The sequence below is a fragment of the Mesoplodon densirostris genome, chromosome 1, assembly GCF_025265405.1.
Source record: "Mesoplodon densirostris isolate mMesDen1 chromosome 1, mMesDen1 primary haplotype, whole genome shotgun sequence".
In the NCBI taxonomy this organism is placed as follows: domain Eukaryota; kingdom Metazoa; phylum Chordata; class Mammalia; order Artiodactyla; family Ziphiidae; genus Mesoplodon; species Mesoplodon densirostris.
The window spans coordinates 51,304,579-51,326,758 of NC_082661.1; the positions used below are offsets into that span (position 1 = coordinate 51,304,579).

Consider the following 22,180-nt stretch of genomic DNA (forward strand, 5'->3'; position numbering starts at 1 on the left):
AGATAGGAGGTTGGGACAGATACATTCATTTATTATTAAAACTTTGTAAAATGTACATCTACATCATATGTACCCTTGTATACAGGATAGATTTTAGAATAAAAATTTTAGTTTAACCTGAAGTAAGTATTGTTAAATGTTAGTATTTTTAAAGTCTGGGTATCAGGTACACAAATGTCTATTATATCACTTCCTATATTTTGGAATCTATCATAAGTTAATTAAAGAAATTAAGACATAAGCATTACAAAATTATATTTTGAAATTTAAGGACATGATATGACAAACTTTAGAAGCAACAAAACAAATACTAAATACTAGATCCAAACAAATACTATTATAAAATGAAAAAGAAAAAGAAAAAAAATTACTTCATCTCCTGAGATAATGCAACAGAAAATATACAACACTACCTATATATTATTCATTCCAAAAATTTTTATCTTTAGTCATGAAATACAAAAATGCAAACAGTAAATGTACAGTATCCTATTAAAAAAAAACTAGATGAGATTTCATAAAAGATCATGAGGGTAAGGGTGAGGGGTGGTGGAAACAGTGGCTATTGCAGCTTACTTTCAAATGGCTCAGAAAAAAAAAGTGTGGGTATTTTTACAAACAAAGAGAGGGAGAGCAGCTGAGGCAAAATGTTAGCAAGTGAACTGGTAAATATAGCTGAAATGGGTATTTACTATCTGTTCAAATATTATACCAATTTAAAAGTTTTTAAGTTGAAAAAATTGGGGAAAAAGAGGTACTTTATCCGTTATGAGTTATAATTTTACACATAGCTTTTAGTAAACAATGTCAGTATGACAGAGATTATTAAAATCAAATATTGACAGATCTACAAGGAAGTCCCACAGATCTTTCCTCCATAAGCAAATTTTTAAATTTATTTCCTATAAATTATAAATTGTAAGTTGTTCAACAGGATGAAAAATACATTTATCTTAACAGGTTGAGAATTACAGCTGTGCTTCAGAAACAGAGTATCATAATCAATTTAAAGGCATATGGGCTTTAAAAAAACTGTTTAGCAAGTCAACTGTACTATAACATAAAAGACTTTAAAAAAATTTTTTATTATTAATTTATTTTTATTACTAATTTATTTATTTTTGGCTGCGTTGGGTCTTCCTTGCTGTGCGCGGGCTTTCTCTAGTTGCAGCAAGCGGGGGCTACTCTTTGTTGCGGTGCGTGGGCTTCTCATTGTGGTCGCTTCTCTTGTTGCACAACATGGGCTCTAGGTGCTCGGGCTTCAGTAGTTGTGGCACATGGGCTTAGTTGCTCCTCAGCATGTGGGATCTTCCTGGACCAGGGCTCAAACTTGTGTCCCCTGCATTGGCAGGCAGATTCTTAACCACTGTGCTGCCAGGGAAGTCCCTACAAAGATTTTATTTGATACTGCCTAAATACATATAGCAATACCAATATATTAGAACACAGTACTTGTAAAATGTCCTACTTAGCAAATAGAAGAATGTTTTAAAGTTTCTTTCTCAGAACAGGTTTACTTCCTAATGATGCATACCCATATTTTTCAGGATTGCTAAGGCAAGGCAGTAAGGATGGAATGAATTTCTTTAAACATGGGTAGTTTCCATAAAAAAAAAATTATACATCATTAAAATGGATAACCATCCTATTACCTAAGGATGTACTGATGGTCAGAATTTAATCCAGTTAACCTGTGTTCAATGTTTGGCTTTCTTTTTTTTTTTTTTTTTTTTTTAATATTTATTTATTTATTTTTGGCTGTGTTGGGTCTTCGTTTCTTTTTTTTTTTTCTTTTTCTTTTTTATTTTACAAATTTAATCAGTTATACATATACATATGTTCCCATATCCCCTCCCTTTTGCGTCTCCCTCCCACCCTCCCTATCCCACCCCTCCAGGCGGTCACAGAGAACCGAGCTGATCTCCCTGTGCTATGCGGCTGCTTCCCACTAGCTATCTACCTTACGTTTGGTAGTGTATATATGTCCTTGCCGCTCTTTCACTTTGTCACAGCTTACCCTTCGCCCTCCCCATATCCTCAAGTCCATGCTCTAGTAGGTCTGTGTCTTTATTCCTGTCTTACCCCTATGTTCTTCATGACATTTTTTTCTTAAATTCCATATATATGTGTCAGCATACAGTATTTGTCTTTCTCTTTCTGACTTACTTCACTCTGTATGACAGACTCTAGGTCCATCCACCTCATTACAAATAGCTCAATTTCATTTCTTTTTATGGCTGAATAATATTCCATTGTATATATGTGCCACATCTTCTTTATCCATTCATCCGATGATGGACACTTAGGTTGTTTCCATCTCCGGGCTATTGTAAATAGGGCTGCTATGAACATTTTGGTACATGTCTCTTTTTGAGTTATGGTTTTCTCAGGGTATATGCCCAGTAGTGGGATTGCTGGGTCATATGGTAGTTCTATTTGTAGTTTTTTAAGGAACCTCCATACCGTTCTCCATAGTGGCTGTACCAATTCACATTCCCACCAGCAGTGCAAGAGTGTTCCCTTTTTTCCACACCCTCTCCAGCATTTATTGTTTCTAGATTTTTTGATGATGGCCATTCTGACTGGTGTGAGATGATATCTCATTGTAGTTTTGATTTGCATTTCTCTAATGAGTAAAGATGTTGAGCATCCTTTCATGTGTTTGTTGGCTGTCTGTATATCTTCTGTGGAGAAATGTCTATTTAGGTCTTCTGCCCATTTTTGGATTGGGTTGTTTGTTTTTTTGCTATTGAGCTGCATGAGCTGCTTATAAATTTTGGAGATTAATCCTTTGTCAGTTGCTTCATTTGCAAATATTTTCTCCCATTCTGAGGGCTGTCTTTTCGTCTTGTTTATGGTTTCCTTTGCTGTGCAAAAGCTTTGAAGTTTCATTAAGTCCCATGTGTTTATCTTTGTTTTTATTTCCATTTCTCTAGGAGGTGGGTCAAAAAGGATCTTGCTGTGATTTATGTCATAGAGTGTTCTGCCTATGTTTTCCTCTAGGAGTTTGATAGTGTCTGGCCTTACATTTAGGTCTTTAATCCATTTTGAGCTAATTTTTGTGTATGGTGTTAGGGAGTGATCTAATCTCATACTTTTACATGTCCCTGTCCAGTTTTCCCAGCACCACTTATTGAAGAGACTGTCCTTTCTCCACTGTACATTCCTGCCTCCTTTATCAAAGATAAGGTGACCATATGTCCGTGGGTTTATCTCTGGGCTTTCTATCCTGTTCCATTGATCTATCTTTCTGTTTTTGTGCCAGTACCATACTGTCTTGATTACTGTAGCTTTGTAGTATAGTCTGAAGTCAGGGAGCCTGATTCCTCCAGCTCCATTTTTCGTTCTCAAGATTGCTTTGGCTATTCGGGGTCTTTTGTGTTTCCATACAAATTGTGAAATTTTTTGTTCTAGTTCTGTGAAAAATGCCATTGGTAGTTTGATAGGAATTGCATTGAATCTGTAGATTGCTTTGGGTAGTACAGTCATTTTCACAATGTTGATTCTTCCAATCCAAGAACATGGTACATCTCTCCATCTATTTGTATCATCTTTAATTTCTTTCATCAGTGTCTTATAATTTTCTGCATACAGGTCTTTTGTCTCCTTAGGTAGGTTTATTCCTAGATATTTTATTCTTTTTGTTGCAATGGTAAATGGGAGTATTTCCTTGATTTCACTTTCAGATTTTTCATCATTAGTATATAGGAATGCCAGAGATTTCTGTGCATTAATTTTGTATCCTGCAACTTTACCAAATTCATTGATTAGCTCTAGTAGTTTTCTGGTAGCATCTTTAGGATTCTCTATGTATAGTATCATGTCATCTGCAAACAGTGACAGCTTTACTTCTTCTTTTCCCATTTGGATTCCTTTTATTTCCTTTTCTTCTCTGATTGCTGTGGCTAAAACTTCCAAAACTATGTTGAATAAGAGTGGTGAGGGCCTCCCTGGTGGCGCAAGTGGTTGAGAGTCCGCCTGCCGATGCAGGGGATACGGGTTCGTGCCCCGGTCTGGGAGGATCCCATATGCCGCGGAGCGGCTGGGCCCGTGAGCCATGGCCGCTGAGCCTGCGCGTCCGGAGCCTGCGCGTCCGGAGCCTGTGCTCCGCAACGGGGGAGGCCACAACAGTGAGAGGCCCGCATACCGCAAAAAAAAAAAAAAAAAAAAAAGAGTGGTGAGAGTGGGCAACCTTGTCTTGTTCCTGATCTTAGTGGAAATGGTTTCAGTTTTTCACCATTGAGGACGATGCTGGCTGTGGGTTTGTCATATATGGCCTTTATTATGTTGAGGAAAGTTCCCTCTATGCCTACTTTCTGCAGGGTTTTTATCATAAATGGGTGTTGAATTTTGTCAAAAGCTTTCTCTGCATCTATTGAGATGATCATATGGTTTTTCTCCTTCAGTTTGTTAATATGGTGTATCACATTGATTGATTTGCGTATATTGAAGAATCCTTGCATTCCTGGAATAAACCCCACTTGATCATGGTGTATGATCCTTTTAATGTGCTGTTGGATTCTGTTTGCTAGTATTTTGTTGAGGATTTTTGCATCTATGTTCATCAGTGATATTGGCCTGTAGTTTTCTTTCTTTGTGACATCCTTGTCTGGTTTTGGTATCAAGGTGATGGTGGCCTCGTAGAATGAGTTTGGGAGTGTTCCTCCCTCTGCTATATTTTGGAAGAGTTTGAGAAGGATAGGTGTTAGCTCTTCTCTAAATGCTTGATAGAATTCGCCTGTGAAGCCATCTGGTCCTGGGCTTTTGTTTGTTGGAAGATTTTTAATCACAGTTTCAATTTCAGTGCTTGTGATTGGTCTGTTCATATTTTCTATTTCTTCCTGATTCAGTCTTGGCAGGTTGTGCATTTCTAAGAATTTGTCCATTTCTTCCAGGTTGTCCATTTTATTGGCATAGAGTTGCTTATAGTAATCTCTCATGATCTTTTGTATTTCTGCAGTGTCAGTTGTTACTTCTCCTTTTTCATTTCTAATTCTATTGATTTGAGTCTTCTCCCTTTTTTTCTTGATGAGTCTGGCTAATGGCTTATCAATTTTGTTTATCTTCTCAAAGAACCAGCTTTTAGTTTTATTGATCTTTGCTATCGTTTCCTTCATTTCTTTTTCATTTATTTCTGATCTGATTTTTATGATTTCTTTCCTTCTGCTAACTTTGGGATGTTTTTGTTCTTCTTTCTCTAATTGCTTTAGGTGCAAGGTTCGGTTATTTATTCGAGATATTTCCTGTTTCTTAAGGTGGGATTGTATTGCCATAAACTTCCCTCTTAGAACTGCTTTTGCTGCATCCCATAGGTTTTGGGTCATCGTGTCTCCATTGTCATTTGTTTCTAGGTATTTTTTAATTTCCTCTTTGATTTCTTCAGTGATCACTTCGTTATTAAGTAGTGTATTGTTTAGCCTCCATGTGTTTGTATGTTTTACAGCTCTTTTCCTGTAATTGATATCTAGTCTCATAGCATTGTGGTCGGAAAAGATACTTGATACAATTTCAATTTTCTTAAATTTACCAAGGCTTGATTTGTGACCCAAGATATGATCTATCCTGGAGAATGTTCCATGAGCACTTGAGAAAAATGTGTATTCTGTTGTTTTTGGATGGAATGTCCTATAAATATCAATTAAGTCCATCTTGTTTAATGTATCATTTAAAGCTTGTGTTTCCTTATTTATTTTCATTTTGGATGACCTGTCCATTGGTGAAAGTGGGGTGTTAAAGTCCCCTACTATGATTGTGTTACTGTCGATTTCTCCTTTTATGGCTGTTAATATTTCCCTTATGTATTGAGGTGCTCCTATGTTTGGTGCATAAATATTTACAATTGTTATATCTTCTTCTTGGATTGATCCCTTGATCATTATGTAGTGTCCTTCTTTGTCTCTTCTAGTAGTCTTTATTTTAAAGTTTATTTTGTCTGATATGAGAATTGCTACTCCAGCTTTCTTTTGGTTTCCATTTGCATGGAATATCTTTTTCCATCCCCTTACTTTCAGTCTGTATGTGTCTCTAGGTCTGAGGTGGGTCTCTTGTAGACAGCATATATATGGGTCTTGTTTTTGTATCCATTCAGCCAATCTGTGTCTTTTGGTGGGAGCATTTAGTCCATTTACATTTAAGGTAATTATCGATATGTATGTTCCTATTCCCATTTTCTTAATTGTTTTGGGTTCGTTATTGTAGGTCTTTTCCTTCTGTTGTGTTTCTTGACTAGAGAAGTTCCTTTAGCATTTGTTGTAAAGCTGGTTTGGTGGTGCTGAACTCTCTCAGCTTTTGCTTGTCTGTAAAGCTTTTGATTTCTCCATCAAATCTGAATGAGATCCTTGCTGGGTAGAGTAATCTTGGTTGCAGGTTTTTCTCCTTCATCACTTTAAGTATGTCCTGCCACTCCCTTCTGGCTTGTAGAGTTTCTGCTGAGAGATCAGCTGTTATCCTGATGGGGATTCCCTTGTGTGTTATTTGTTGTTTTTCCCTTGCTGCTTTTAATATGATTTCTTTGTGTTTAATTTTTGACAGTTTGATTAATATGTGTCTTGGCGTATTTCTCCTTGGATTTATTCTGTATGGGACTCTCTGTGCCTCCTGGACTTGATTAACTATTTCCTTTCCCATATTAGGGAAGTTTTCAACTATAATCTCTTCAAATATTTTCTCAGTCCCTTTCTTTTTCTCTTCTTCTTCTGGAACCCCTATAATTCGAATGTTGGTGCATTTAATGTTGTGCCAGAGGTCTCTGAGACTGTCCTCTGTTCTTTTCATTCTTTTTTCTTTATTTTGCTCTGCAGCAGTTATTTCCACTATTTTATCTTCCACCTCACTTATCCGTTCTTCTGCCTCAGTTATTCTGCTATTGATCCCATCTAGAGTATTTTTTGTTTCATTTATTGTGTTTTTAATTGATGCTTGATTCATCTTTAGTTCTTCTAGGTCCTTGTTAACTGTTTCTTGCATTTTGTCTATTCTATTTCCAAGATTTTGGATCATCTTTACTATCATTATTCTGAATTCTTTTTCAGGTAGATTGCCTATTACCTCTTCATTTGTTAGGTCTGGTGGGTTTTTATCTTGCTCCTTCTCCTGCTGTGTGTTTTTCTGTCTTCTCATTTTGCTTATGTTACTGTGTTTGGGGTCTCCTTTTTGCAGGCTGCAGGTTCGTAGTTCCTGTTGTTTTTGTTGTCTGTCCCCAGTGGCTCAGGTTGGTTTAGTGGGTTGTGTAGGCTTCCTGGTGGAGGGGACTAGTGCCTGTGTTCTGGTGGATGAGGCTGGATCTTGTCTTTCTGGTGGGCAGGTCCACGTCTGGTGGTGTGTTTTGGGGTGTCTGCGGACTTTTTATGATTTTAGGCCACCTCTCTGCTAATGGGTGGCGTTGTGTTCCTGTCTTGCTAGTTGTTTGGCATAGGGTGTCCAGCACTCTAGCTTGCTGGTCGTTGAGTGAAGCTGGGTGCTGCTGTTGAGATGGAGATCTCTGGAAGATTTTCGCCGTTTGATATTATGTGGAGCTGGGAGGTCTCTTGTGGACCAGTGTCCTGAAGTTGGCTCTCCCACCTCAGAGGCACAGCACTGACTCCTGGCTCCTCAATTTGGGATGATTTGTTGTCTATTCATGTATTCCACAGATGCAGGGTACATCAAGTTGATTGTGGAGCTTTAATCCGCTGCTTCTGAGGCTGCTGGGAGAGGTTTCCCTTTCTCTTCTTTGTTCTCACAGCTCCTGGGTCTCAGCTTTGGATTTGGCCCCGCCTCTGCGTGTAGGTCGCTGGAGGGCGTCTGTTCTTCGCTCAGACAGGACAGGGTTAAAGGAGCAGCCTCTTCGGGGACTCTGGCTCACTCAGGCCGGGCGGGAGGGAGGGGCACGGAGTGCGGGGCGAGCCTGCAGCGGCAGAGGTCGGCGTGACGTTGCACCAGCCCGAGGCGCGCCGTGCGTTCTCCCAGGGAAGCCGCCCCTGGATCCCGGGACCCCGGCCGTGGCAGGCTGCACCGGCTCCCGGAAGGGCGGTGTGGACAGTGACCTGCGCTCGCACACAGGCTTCTTGGCGGCGGCAGCAGCAGCCCCAGCGTCCCACGCCCGTCTCTGGGCTCCGCGCTTTCAGCCGCGACTCGCGCCCGTCTCTGGAGCTCCTTTACGCGGCGCTCTTAATCCTCTCTCCTCGCGCACCAGGAAACCAAGAGGGAAGAAAAAGTCTCCTGCCTCTTCGGCAGCTCCAGAGTTTTCCCGGACTCCCTCCCGGCTAGCTGTGGCACATCAGCCCCCTTCAGGCTGAGTTCTCGCCGCCAGCCCCAGTCCTCTCCCTGCGCTCTGACCGAAGCCCGAGCCTCAGCTCCAGCGCCGCCCGCCCCGGCGGGGGAGCAGACAAGCCTCTCGGGCTGGTGAGTGCCGCTCGGCACCGCTCCTCTGTGCGGGAATCTCTCTGCTTTGCCCTACCCAGGTATGTGGGGAGTTTCTTGCCTTTTGGGAGGTCTGGGGTCTTCTGCCAGCGTTCAGTAGGTGTTCTGTAGGAGTTGTTCCACGTGTAGCTGTATTTCTGGTGTATCTGTGGGGAGGAAGGTGATCTCCGCGTCTTACTCTTCTGCCATCTTACCCGGAAGTGGCTTTCTTATTATTTATTAAAAACTAAAAACTACCTTCATTAAATATTCAATTGTCATTTATCCAAACATGCACATCAATGAAACTAAACAACATTCTAGAAATTATAAAAAATACAATTTTCAATTAAGAGCACCCATATAAAATTCATCACTTGTACAGGCACATGCAAACTAGTCATTTCCGACAGGAGTGGGAAATGGACTACAGATATTTCCTCCAAAAGGACAGTGTTGCTACATGTTCACAGATAGGTAAACACATAGGGAAGAAAGTTTTAGGTGGGAAGGCTGCATTTAAGTTCTCATTTCTATGTGATGAGAGGCAGGTAGTTAATTACTGAACAACACTGTCTTTTAAATCAGTGAGTCACATGCCTAAGGGAGGGGCTTGGGCTTGTAAGCAGGATGAGCAACAACCAGGGCAATCAAGTAAGATTTCAAACAGAAGCAACATCAGGTTTTGAAGAGTTGCAGACAGACAATGAGAAGCAACTACCCCAATATAATGCACATAATACAACAGCCTGACTATGGACTACCCACCTTCTTCAAAACACACCTGTACTTTAGGGACTAAGTTTGTGAAGCTAGATATGTTTGAATTTCAGAGAACAGCTCTATAGCAATAAGCAAGTGAGGTTGAAAGAGAGAGAAAAAACATTACTGGGTAATACTCCTGAGGGCACTACAGTAAATTTTAAAACATTTTAGACATAGTTCCCTGCTGGCAAGCAACATTTAATCAACTTGAGGAGTCAAGCTATAATATATTAAAGCTTAAACAACAGCACCAGATGACAATACATATACTGTTGTACCACCACACACGACAATTAATTGAGAAGTAAAGACTTGCTTCACAGGTGGAGAGATCACTGTGGGCTGGATTTAAAGTGGCCCTTCTAAAGACCGGCAGGGTTTGACAGTATGCAAGGAGGGAGGGGTACAGGTTCAGATGGGCATTTTACTGGGAGGGCTGGGGTGCTGGGGGCTGGGAGGGTGCACTGTGCCTGGCTACTGTCCCACCTGGGGCCCAGATTCTAGAGTGGTGGAACATAATAATCAATGCATGGTCTGAACCAGATGATAAATTCCCAGCCACCCTGAAGCCCATGTCCATAGCAGATATCAATACTTGTTTTAGTTCTCCTTACAATCAAGCATCAAAGATTTCACAGTCCTTCTTAATATAGAACTCCCAAAAGCCAAGATGCCAAGATGTTTGAAATCCACCTACCATTCTTTTAAGGAGGAGAGAATAAAGAGAAGAACACAGGGTTGAGAGCATGGGCTTTGTAGCCAGATTGAGTACCAAGGTTAGAATCCTGGCTCCACCACTAACCTGTTGTAATACTTTGGACCAAGTTGCTTAACCTCCTTGGTACCCAATCTATAAAGCTGGGAGAATAACTGCATGTATCTGAAGGGTGAGGATCAAAGAAGTTAATGCAGGTATAGCACTTAGAACAGTGCCAGGCAAATGTAAGTACTTTCTTTTTTTTTTTTTTTTTTTTTTCTTTTTGCGGTATGCGGGCCTCTCACTGTTGTGGCCTCTCCCGTTGCGGAGCACAGGCTCCGGATGCGCAGGCCCAGCGGCCATGGCTCATGGGCCCAGCCGCTCCGCGGCATATGGGATCCTCCCAGACCGGGGCACGAACCCGTATCCCCTGCATCGGCAGGCGGACTCTTAACCACTGCGCCACCAGGGAGGCCCGTAAGTACTTTCTAAGTGTAAGCTACTATTACTGTTTTCTATCAACAGGAAATCAACTCTATTCTCAGAGAGTAATGAGAGTTTTATATGAGGGAAAATAATATAAAATGTATAAAAATGTTGCTTAGGTACAGAAAACATTCTGAATCATTGATAGAAACAACATTCAGTACTTAACAATGCCTAATAGCATCAAATACTTGCTAGTTGATTTAAGAACAAAAATGCAACATCAAACATATCATTCTCTGTATTTACTGAACATTTACTATATGCCAGTTACTGTACTAAATTCTATACATTTATTATCTTGTTTAATCTTTAAAATAAACTTTTGAGGCAGGTACCTCTACTAATTCCATATTATAAGAAAACTGAGGCTCAGAGTGGTTGAGTAACCTGACCAAAGTCACACAGTTAATATATGAAGTAGGGCTGGGATTTAACCCAGGTCAGTCAGACTCCAGAAGCTGTACTTTTAATCTAAACTATGCTTTCTCTTTCCAAATCCTGAACCAACAGGCTTTGATTTAACACGAGATAAATATAAAATACTATTTTAAAATAATAAAATTATGGGAGGGTGATAGCTAAAGGGTATGAAGGTTTCATTTTTTAATTTTTTTTTTTTTTCTTTTTGCGGTATGCGGGCCTCTCACTGTTGTGGCCTCTCCCGTTGCAGAGCACAGGCTCTGGATGCGCAGGCCCAGCGGCCATGGCTCACAGGCCCAGCCGCTCCGCGGCATATGGGATCCTCCCAGACCGGGGCACGAACCCGTATCCCCTGCATCGGCAGGCGGACTCTCAACCACTGCGCCACCAGGGAGGCCCCATTTTTTAATTTTTTAATTGAAGTATAGTTGTACAATATTATACAAGTTACAGGTGTACAATATAGTGATTCACAATTTTTTTTTTGATTCGCAATTTTAAAATGAAGGTTTCATTCTGAGGTAATGAAAATGTTCTAAAATTGACTACGGTGATTCTGCACATATCTGTGAATATGTACACGAACTGTACACTTTAAATGGGTTAATTGTATGTTATGTGAACTGTAGCTCAATAAAGCTGTTTTAAAATATTCTTAATGGACTTCCCTGGTGTTGCAGTGATCAAGAATCCGCCTGCCAATGCAGAGGACACAGGTTCGAGCCCTGGTCCATGCCACGGAGCAACTAAGCCCGTGCGCCACAACTACTGAGCCTAAGCTCTAGAGTCCAGGAGCCACAACTACTGAGCCCGCGTGCCACAACTACTAAAGCCCATGTGCCTAGAGCCCATGCTCTGCAACAAGAGAAGCGACCATAATGAGAAGCATGTGCACCGCAATGAAGGGCAGCCCCTGCTCGCTGCCAACTAGAGAAAGCCTGCACACAGCAATGAAGACCCAATGCAGCCAAAAATAAATAAATAAAATAAATAAATTTATTTAAAAAAATATTCTTAGTAAAATTAGGGTAGATGGTAATTAGGGTTTTATCCACACACAAACTGATACAGATTAAGAGAGAGAGGTCTGAATTTATTTAGGACAGAAAAATAATTATTTTCAGAACTGAAAGATTTATAATCAATAAGAAAAAAATTAAATATATACCTATACTTAAATTAAATAATGAATGAAATACCTGTGGGTAACCATGATGTAACAGTGATCCCCTTCTAAACAAGCCCAACATTTTGACAAGAGGGAAAATAACACATTCATCACATAGATACTCACTTTTAGCAAGGGGTGCAGTACAAAATGTAGGCAATAACATGAAGTTTTTGAAAAATGTAATGAAGCTAATGATCTCTTATACCACCCTCGAGTATAAATGAGGATAACCTCTATAGAGGGCAGTTTAGCAACATGCGTCATGTACCCACTAGCCCAGCAATTTTAGTTAACAGAGATTTTTATATTTCACTAATAAAAATCTACCAAAAAAATCATGACATTCCTTTAGCCATATGAATGGTCCTGCAACATTCTTAATGATAGCAAAAGAAATAAAACAGAAATAATCTAAACAAACTATAGTAAATTCACATACTGTCATCATGATAGTTAACATTTATTAAGTGCCAAGAATTATTTTTTATGTACTATCTCATTTATTACTTACAGCAACCCTAGGAATTAGGTAAGAATTAGATAAGAATGCCATCTTCATTTTCCAGATGAGGAAACTAAAACCCAGAGTAGCAATTCGCTCAAAGTCACACAGCTAGTGAGTATTTGGAGCCAGGATTTCTACCTGGGCAGTTTCAACACTGCCAATTTGTGTGGCTACTATATTGTACTACAGAAGAATAAGCACTTGGAAATATACTCACAATATACTAAAACAGAAAAAAATCAGATATCAAAACAACAGGCATAGTATGGTCCTTCTTTTGTTTAATGCATTAAAAAAAAAAATGAAACAGATACGGCCCCAAATTTAACAGTGGGTATCTCTGAGAGGTGACATTACAGTGGATTATGACCTTTCTTATATTTTTCTGTATTTTCCACATTTTGTAATGCAAGGTAAATTTTTTAAAGTGAGGTTCTTAAAAAAAAGTAAAAAGATAATGACAATTTCAAATACTGCAGAAAGCACAAGTAATTAAAAAACATGGAAGAAGCTGTTAAATTTGCTAAATGGTTTGCTGACGAATTCAAGGGAAGTGGTAGAGGCAAAATGGCAATGGCAAGGAAGAAGTATGTTTAAAAAGTGACAGGAGTGGGGCTTCCCGGGTGGCGCAGTGGTTGAGAGTCTGCCTACCGATGCAGGGTACACAGGTTCATGCCCCGGTCCGGGAAGATCCCACATGCTGCGGAGCGGCTGGTCCCGTGAGCCATGGCCGCTGAGCCTGCGCGTCTGGAGCCCGTGCTCCACAACGGGAGAGGCCACAACAGTGAGAGGCCCGTGTACCGCAAAAAAAAAAAAAGTGACAGGAGCCGTTCAGGTATAGACTACCATTTTGAGAAGTTCAAAGATGAGAAGAAGAATGGTATATAGCCTCAAGGTAATAACAGTGTCAAACGAAGGTTTTGCTGGTTTATTTTCAATTTCAAGGAAATTTGATCAGGGTTGTAATCTAACTGGAAATAGCCTGTCAAGGATTCATGTCAAAATAGACAAGGAGCGGGAGGTCTCAACGAAGACAAGGATTTAGCCTTAGAAAAGGGAAAACTTCTTGTGAGACAGGAGAGAGAGAAGAGAAAAACACATAAAAAGAGATCTTTGAGATGAGGAGAAGAAATTTACAGAACTTATATTTGGTACCTTCAAACTTCTCTAAGAAGGAGAATGAAGTCATCTTCAATAACTGAAAGGGTGGGGATTAGGCACAGGGAGAGATGTACGGAGTAGTGGAAAAAAAGGTTGGAAAGTAATTGGATTTACCAATTTGCCAGAACAGAAACCATTTACCTAATTATCACATGACCATAAAAGAAAGTACTGAAGGAAGGTAGGAAAATCATTTCTTTTTCACAGTTAGCATGCGCGTTAAACTGCACCATTCAAAACCAGGAGAATCTGTGGTATACCTAGAGACGACACCCTATTATTAATCTCTAGGATAACAACCACTATAATTATCTATGAAGTTGATGTTATAAAGTGCCATCACTTTTAGGAGATGATATGCATTGTCAAAGGAAGCACCAGAGTTCAAGCATAAATTTCTAATTTGACAATAAGAAGGTAGCTTTCTAGGAAAAATCAAGTTGCAAAGATCTGAAACTTGGTATAACTGAAAAGTTTTCCCAAGACAGGTAGATTGTACATATACACAGACCTTTCTGAAGCAGCTTAAAAAAAAAATAAATAGCAATCAAGCTCTTCATTTTATGCGAGGATGGAATAAAAGAAAATCTATGAGGTAGGGACTCTTTTCATACAATGAATACTTAATGAGTGCTAACTATGTGTCACATGAACGATTCTAGCCTAGGGATACAGCAATGAACAAAAAGAACTAAAAAGGCCCTGCCTTCTTGGAAATTACATTCTGTTTTACTGTCTGTGTCTTATGAGGTTAAGTAATTTCTCTTTGCAGCCACACCTAGTAGGTGGCAGAGACAGGATTCAAATTCAGATATGTTACATCACAAGAACATGTTCTTGCACTCAGGTATGATTCCAGCATATATAAACCACTGCTTAATATAGGAAAAAAAAATAACTTCTACATTTATTTATCTTCAATAATAACACTTATTTTAAGAAGAATTTCGAACACTGTACCATTTTGCTTGTACTACTTCTCTCACGATAGGCACACTTTTCCATCCATCAACTTGTAAATTTTAAAATAAAGGAAAGCTGAGCTAGCTGAAAGTAATAAGAAGATCTTCTCACCTGCTCCCTTAAATTACTAACCGAAGAACTATTCATGCTTCAGCACACTTCTTAAAATATATTGGGGGAATGCGGGGTAGGGGAATATTAGAGATGAGCCTCATCACAAAGAGTATGTGCTAATCTTTTCCTTTTATTTGTATTATCATTATCTGCATTATCTTAATATGCAAACAACTCACTGCTACTATTATTATTCTCTTTCCCTTAAGGAGCTGCTTTCCTATTAGAAATTTCCAGCAAATACCTGGTGATCCTTGGGTACTGTTCATGTAACAGTGAAGCACAGGAACTCTGATTGGACAATGCTGTGGGTATAGGAGGGCTTGTAAACTAGTGGGCTTCACTGTAGGGTAACTGGGCAATCACCTGCCTGTGCAGATATGGAGACCCTCGAATGTCAGGCTCTGCTGCTCTTTTCCCTGCAGTCAGTTTCTTAGAACAGTCCTCCAGTCTCCTAGATGGAGTATACACTTCTGACTGCCACTGCTCTGCAAACAAGTGGGAAAAGTAATATGGGACAAAAAGTAAGGGTACATCTTCTGATCCAGTAAGTAGACTTTTGCTTAACTCTCATTTACAGTGTTTTCCTATTCTGTATTCTCTCCAAATCTAGGGTCTCACTGGTTTAGTTTCTCGAAACACTCAAACATCCAACTTCTGCCAGGACTACTGAATTTGTCCAGGTCGGGTTCAGCACTGTCCAAGATAAATATAATACTGCAAATGTGACTACATGTGTTAATTTAAAATTTTCTAGTGCCCCCATGAAAAAAACTAGAGAAAAAGCTGAAATTAATAGATTTTGTTTCACCCAATGGATCCAAAATGTTATTTAAATATAATAAATATAAAAATTATTAATAAGATATTTTCTTTTCTCCTTTCATAGTTAGATTTCCAAACCTGGTATGTACATTACAATTAAAGCACATCTCAGTTAGGGCTAGCCACATGTTAAGTGCTCAGTAGCCACTGAATAACTCCAAGATTTCAGTGGCTCAGCATAACAAAAGTCTACTTCTGTCTCATGTAAAATGTCCAACATAACAAGCAGGATCTGTTTCACAGTCATCCAAGGACCCAGGCTGACTATCTTGTTCTTGTATCAAATGAAACATATGGCTAGGTACTTCCAGATAAAGAAAAAGACCAGCAATTCTTCATGGACTTTTCACTATGTCAACACAGAAATAACACACACCTCCCTTCAAAGTCCACTGACCAGAATCAGTCACATGATACCACCTAACTTCAAGGAAACAAAGGAATTGAATGTTCCCATATGCCTGGAATGAAAGGAGAACTGAATGCGGAAGAACACTAAGAAGTCATTACCACAGGCAGGCACCTGGCTGTGAGGACAAGTGTTAGAAGATGATATAAGCCCTAGATCCCAGGGTATAACTGTTTCTTATAAAGATTTTTCAACCTGTTTTCAAAGTGCCTTTGATGAACTTCTTAGCAGACTACACATGGCTGAGGAAAGACCTTCTGAGCTTGAGGATATGTCAGGGAAAAATCTCCAAAAGTGAAAAGCAAACCAAAACACCACCAAAAAAGAACAGAATATCAAAGATCTGTGGAACAACTAGAAAAGATGTAACATATGCATAACAAGAAAGAGAATACAAAAAGGAGAAGAAAAAGAGAAAGGAAAAGGAAACATACTTGAAACACTGCCCGAAAATTTCTCCAAATTAATGTTAGACACCAAACCACAGATCCAGGAAGTTCAGAGAACACCAAGCAGGATAAATGACCAAAAAACTACACCTATATAGATCATTTTCAAACTACAGAAAGTAGAAGATTAAGAAAAAATCTTGAAATAGAGGGAAAAAACACCTTACCTATAGAGGGGCAAAGATAAGAATTACATCTGACTTCTCTTCAGAAACCATGCAAGCAAGAAGAGAGTGCAATGAAATATTTAAAGTGTCAAGAGAAAAAAAAACAACAACCTAGAATTCTGTACCCTTACATGGACTATTCATCAAGACAGACCACATTATGGTGGTATATAAAATATACCTTAACAAATTTAAAACAATAGAAATCATACAGTATCTCCTCTCAGACCATCACGGAATTAAACTAGAATCAAAAATAGAAAGATAGTTGAAAAATCTCAAAATACTTAGAGATTAAACAATGCACTTCTAAAGGAAATGGGCCAAAGAAGACTTTTCAAGAGACATTTAAGAATAATTTGAACTAAATGAAAATGAAAGCATAAATTTTCAAAATCAATGGGATGCAGTGAAAGCAGTGCTTAGAGGGAAATTTACGGCATTGAATGCATGTATTAGAAAAGAAGAGAGATCTAAAATCAATAAGGTTAAGGTGCCATCTAAAGAAACTAGGAAAAGAAGGGCAAATTAAATCCAAGGTAAGCAGATGAAAAGTAATAAAAATCAGAGCAGAAAATAATAAAACTGAAAACAGGAAATCAATAGAGAAAAATCAATGAAACCGAAAGTTCTTTGAAAAGGTTCTTTGCAAAGATTCTTTGAAAAGATAAATAAAATTAATAAAAAGAAAAATGACACAAATTACTAATATCAGAAATGAAAGAGGAGACACCACTACAGATCCCATGGTCATTAAAAGGTTAATCAAGGAATACCATGAGCTCTATGCCAACAAATTAGATAACTTAGATGAAATGGCCCTATTCCTTGAAAGACACAATTTGCCAAAACTCACACATGAATAAACAGACTATACAAATAGGTCTACATTTTTAGAAAAATTGAATAATTAATAATCTTCCAAACCAGAAAGCACCAGGCCTAGTGAATTCTAGCAAACACTTAAGAAGATATTATAACAATTCTCTATAATCTTATTCAGAAGACAGAAACAAAGGGAATACTTCCTAACTCATTCTACGAGGCCAGCATTACCCTAATACCAAAACCAGATAAAGACATTACAAGAAAACTAGAGACCAATCTCTCATCAACATATATACAAAAATCCTGAACAGAATATTAGCACATCAGGAATTCCCTGGTGGTCCAGTGGTTAGGACTCAGTGCGCTCACTGCTGGGGCACAGGTTCAATCCCTGGTCGGGGAACTAAGATCCTGCAAGCTGTGCAGTGTGGCCAAAAAAAAAAAAAAAAAAGAATATTAGCACATCAAATCCAACAATGTATAAAAAGAATTTATATCATGACCAACTGGCATTTAATCCAGGTACGCAAGGCTGGTTCAACATTCAAGAAATCAACTAATTCAATCCATCACATCAGAAGACTAAAGAAGAAAAACCACATGATACTATCCTTAGATGCAGAAAAAGCATTTGAGACTATTTTACACTCATTCACAATTAAAAGAAAAATCTCAGCAAACTAGGGATAGAGGGGAATTTCCTCAATTTGAAGAAGAACACCTACCAAAAACCTATAGCTAACATCACATTTAATAGTGAGACACTCAAAGCTTTCCCACGAAGATCAGGAACAAGGCAACATATCCCTTCTTACCACTCCTTTTCAAATCACACTGGAAATCCAAGCTAATGGAATAAGACAAGAAAAATAAATAAACGGTATAAAGATTGGAAAGAAAGAACTGTCTTCGTTCACAGATGATGTGATCATCTATATAGAAAATCTACATGAATCAACGACAAAAAAACTCCTAGAATTAATAATCAATTACAGCAAAGTTGCAAGATACAAGGTTAATATACAAAAGTCAATTGCTCTCCTATATGCCAGTAATACGCTTGTGGAATTTGAAATTAAAAACATATCATTTACATCAGCACCCCTAAAATGAAATACTTAGGTATAAATCTAATAAAATACATATAAGATCTATATGAGGAAAACTACAAAACTAATGAAAAAAGTCAAAGAACTAATAAATGGAAAGACAGTCCATGTTCATGAATAGGAAGACTCAATACTGTCAAGATATCAGTTCTTCCCTATTATCTATTAAGTCAATACAATCCCAGCCAACATCATGTCATTAAGGAATTATAAATTAAAACAACAATCAGGTAAATGTTACCACACATTTATTAAAATGGTCAAAATCTAAAGCACTGACAACATAAAATGCTGATAAGGATACAGAGCAAAGGGACCCTCATTCATTGCTGATGGGAATGCAAAATGACATAGCCACACTGGAAGAATTTGGCAGTTTCTTACAAAAACTAAACATACTATTAGCATACAATCCAGAAATCCTGCTACTTGGTATCCCAAATGAGGTGAAAACTTGTGTCCACACAAAAACCTGCACAAAGGTGTTTAAAAGAACTTTATTCATAACTGTCAAAACTTGGAAGCAATCAAGATGTCCTTCAGTAGGTAAATGCATAAATAAGCTGTGGTATATCCAGACAGTGGACTATTATTCATTGATTAATATAATTCATCAACACATTTTAAACATTTTAACAACTGTGAAATCAGAATGTCTTAAAATTGATATAATATCATTGTTTAATAGGCATCATTTTTCTTTCTTAATGGATCTTTTCACATTTTAACAGCTGTAAAATCAAGATACGTCTTAAGATTAATATCACATCATTGTTTAATAGGTATCATTTATTTTCTTTCTTAATGGTACGCAGAATAACAGTACATCAGTGCCTAGGAATTACACAGATATATATTTTAGGGTTGATGTAATACATTCCAGAATGTATACCTCAACTTCAGAAAGAACTGGACGAGTTTGCTAGTACTAACAACCAAATATTTCTCACATATATATATAAAACTTGTCAGGTTTATACTGTTATTAATACAATGTAAGTACTAGCAAAACCTGGCTTTTTATTAACTACTGTTCTTTCTACCATAATTACTAATTTTTTGCCAGTTCTCTTTTTATCTTTTTGGTAACATCTCCAGTCCTGCAAAATCTTCCTGATCTGGCTTTACAGAGGCAACTGTAAAATTAACTCAAAGAACCGAACGAATTCTCCACTCTAGAAATATCCTTTTAAAATAAAACTCATCGGGACTTTCCTGGTGACGCAGTGCTTAAAATCCGCCTGCCAATGCAGGGGACACGGGTTTGAGCTCTGGTCTGGGAAGATCCCACACGCCACGGAGTAACTAAGCCCGTGTGCCACAACTATTGAGCCTGTGTTCCAGAGCCCACGAGCCACAATTAGTGAAGCCCACGCACCTAGAGCCTGTGCTCCACAACAAGAGAAGCCACCACAATGAGAAGTCTGCGCACTGCAACAAAGAGTAGCCCCCACTCACTGCAACAAGAGAGAGCCTGCATCCAGCAATGAAGACCCAATGCAGCCAAAAATAAATAAATAAATAATAAAACTCATCCAATTCTGTTCATTCCTATTCCACTAGTTAATAAAAGATTGCTGTTGCAAATTATAAATTTCTGTGGACAGTGCCACCAACTGACAGAAGGGTTCAAGAAAAATCTGGCAAAACTCCAGGAACTACAATGTACTTCACCCACTCATAAGGAAATACACACTTTGCTTTCTTTACCATCACAATTTGCAATTAGAAAAATGTAGTGATACGATCCTTGAAGAAACATCAACATTTTTTCAGCCCAATTCTAACAAAATAAAATGCAAATGACTAGTGAGAAATAATTATATCTGCATTAACCCACAGAATATAGAAGACCCTTTTTTTGTTTGTCTGTTTCATTGGTGAAATACCAGTAAACTTACTTTGGCTTATGGTTGTTCAACTGAAGTGCAAATGAATTTGTGAATGGGCACATTCAAGGATCAAGTATCTAAAAGTAAACAAATCAATATTATCCACAATGAGAAACAGTTTTTAAAAATTATAATCAGTATCTTGATAGGGGTATGGATTAAAGGTGTATGCATTTTCCAAAACTGATTGAACTGTATACATAAGATCTGCACACTTCACTTTATATATATGTTTACATATATATACATATTATACTTCAATTTTTAAAACTTAATAAATTAAAACATGGAATGGGGAAAAGCAAAAAAAAAAAAATCCTGTGGGGTTGGATGAAAATTGACGGTGCTAGTATAAACTAAAATTATTTTTTTTAATAATATAATAAAAAATATAGTTCCTAACTACGTTCACTGGAAGGGACTGGAAGCAATGACACCAGTACTAATGAGGATACCTAATGCCCAGACCTTGGTTTCTATATATTATTTCTCCACTAAGAGAAACCTGGCCTCCTTAGAGACATGACTGATTCTGGCCCATAGATAGGGCACAAAAGATCCAACATGAGCCTGGAACATCACTGTGTCAGAAAATGATAGGGCCACACCCAAAGGACACCAGAGCCAGGATGAAGGGACTCCAACTGTCAGAACCTGGGACAATATGAACATCAAAAAACGTAACGGTTGTAAATGAATGGATAAAGAGGATGTGGTGTATATATATATATATATATATATATATATATATATATATATATATATACCACACACACACACAATGGAATACCACTCAGTCGTAAAAAAGAACAAAATTTTGCCACGTGCAGCAACAGGACTTGGAGGGCATTATGCTAAGTGAAATAAGTCAGACAGAGAAGGACAAATACTGTATGATACCACTTTTTTGTGGAATCTAAAAAAAGTACAACAAACTAGTGAATATGACAAAAAAGAAGTAGACTCACAGAGAGAGAGCAAACCAGTGGTTACCAGTGGGCGGAGGGGAGGCAATATAGGAGTGGGAGAGTGGGAGGTACAAACTACTGGGTGTAAGATAAACTCAAGGATGTATTGTACAACACAGGAAATATAGTCAATATTTTGTTATAACTGTAAATGGAAAAGTAACCTTTTAAAATTGTGTAAATTTTTTAAAAAAATTAAATACAAATAACAACAACAAAAAATAAGGGTTGTAATGGATTATAACCCACTGGATAAAGTAGAAGTCCATCAGTCCATATTGATGATAGCTAGATAGATAAAGAGAATAAATAAAGACATAAGACAGTAAGATATTCAAGTATCTCCCCACAGTTTGTTTATTAGTTGTAAAGGGGGAAACAGTGACTATACAATGAAGAAACTGGACAACACCCTAGCCAGGTGATCAAAACCAACATTACTAATGACAAGTAAGGTCAGACGTATCATGCTTCTGAATGTGATAGCCTGAGAAAGGACACATCATCATTTATGTAGAATTCTGGCCAGAGATGCGTCACCTAAATCTAACAATGAGAAAATGTCAGATAACTCCAAATTGAGGAATACTGTATAAAATAACTGGTCTATATTCTTTTTTTTTTAATTTCTAGCACTATTTTATTTATTTATTTTTAATTTATTTATTTTATTCATGTTTGGCTGTGTTGGGTCTTCGTTGCTGCGCGTGGGCTTTCTCTAGTTGCAGCGAGTGGGGGCTACCCTTCACTGCGGTGCGCAGGCTTCTCATTGCGGTGGCTTCTCTTGTTGTGGAGCACGGGCTCTAGGCGTGCAGGCTTCAGTAGTTGTGGCATGCAGGCTCAACAGCTGTGACTCGCGGTCTCTAGAG

At 38.3% G+C, this 22,180-nt stretch overlaps 1 protein-coding gene across 3 annotated transcripts in view; it reads right to left on the reverse strand.

The window, feature by feature from the left end:
- BMPR1A (bone morphogenetic protein receptor type 1A) overlaps window positions 1–22,180 on the reverse strand; it is a 147,259-nt gene that overhangs the window by 71,885 nt on the left and 53,194 nt on the right. The window contains exon 2 of one of the 3 annotated variants that reach the window (XM_060103263.1): window positions 20,353–20,420. The exons of the other annotated variants lie outside the window; for them this stretch is intronic. The gene's annotated coding sequence lies outside the window, so the exon portion shown is untranslated. The remainder of the gene's footprint in view (window positions 1–20,352; window positions 20,421–22,180) is intronic. 3 annotated transcript variants of the gene reach the window in all.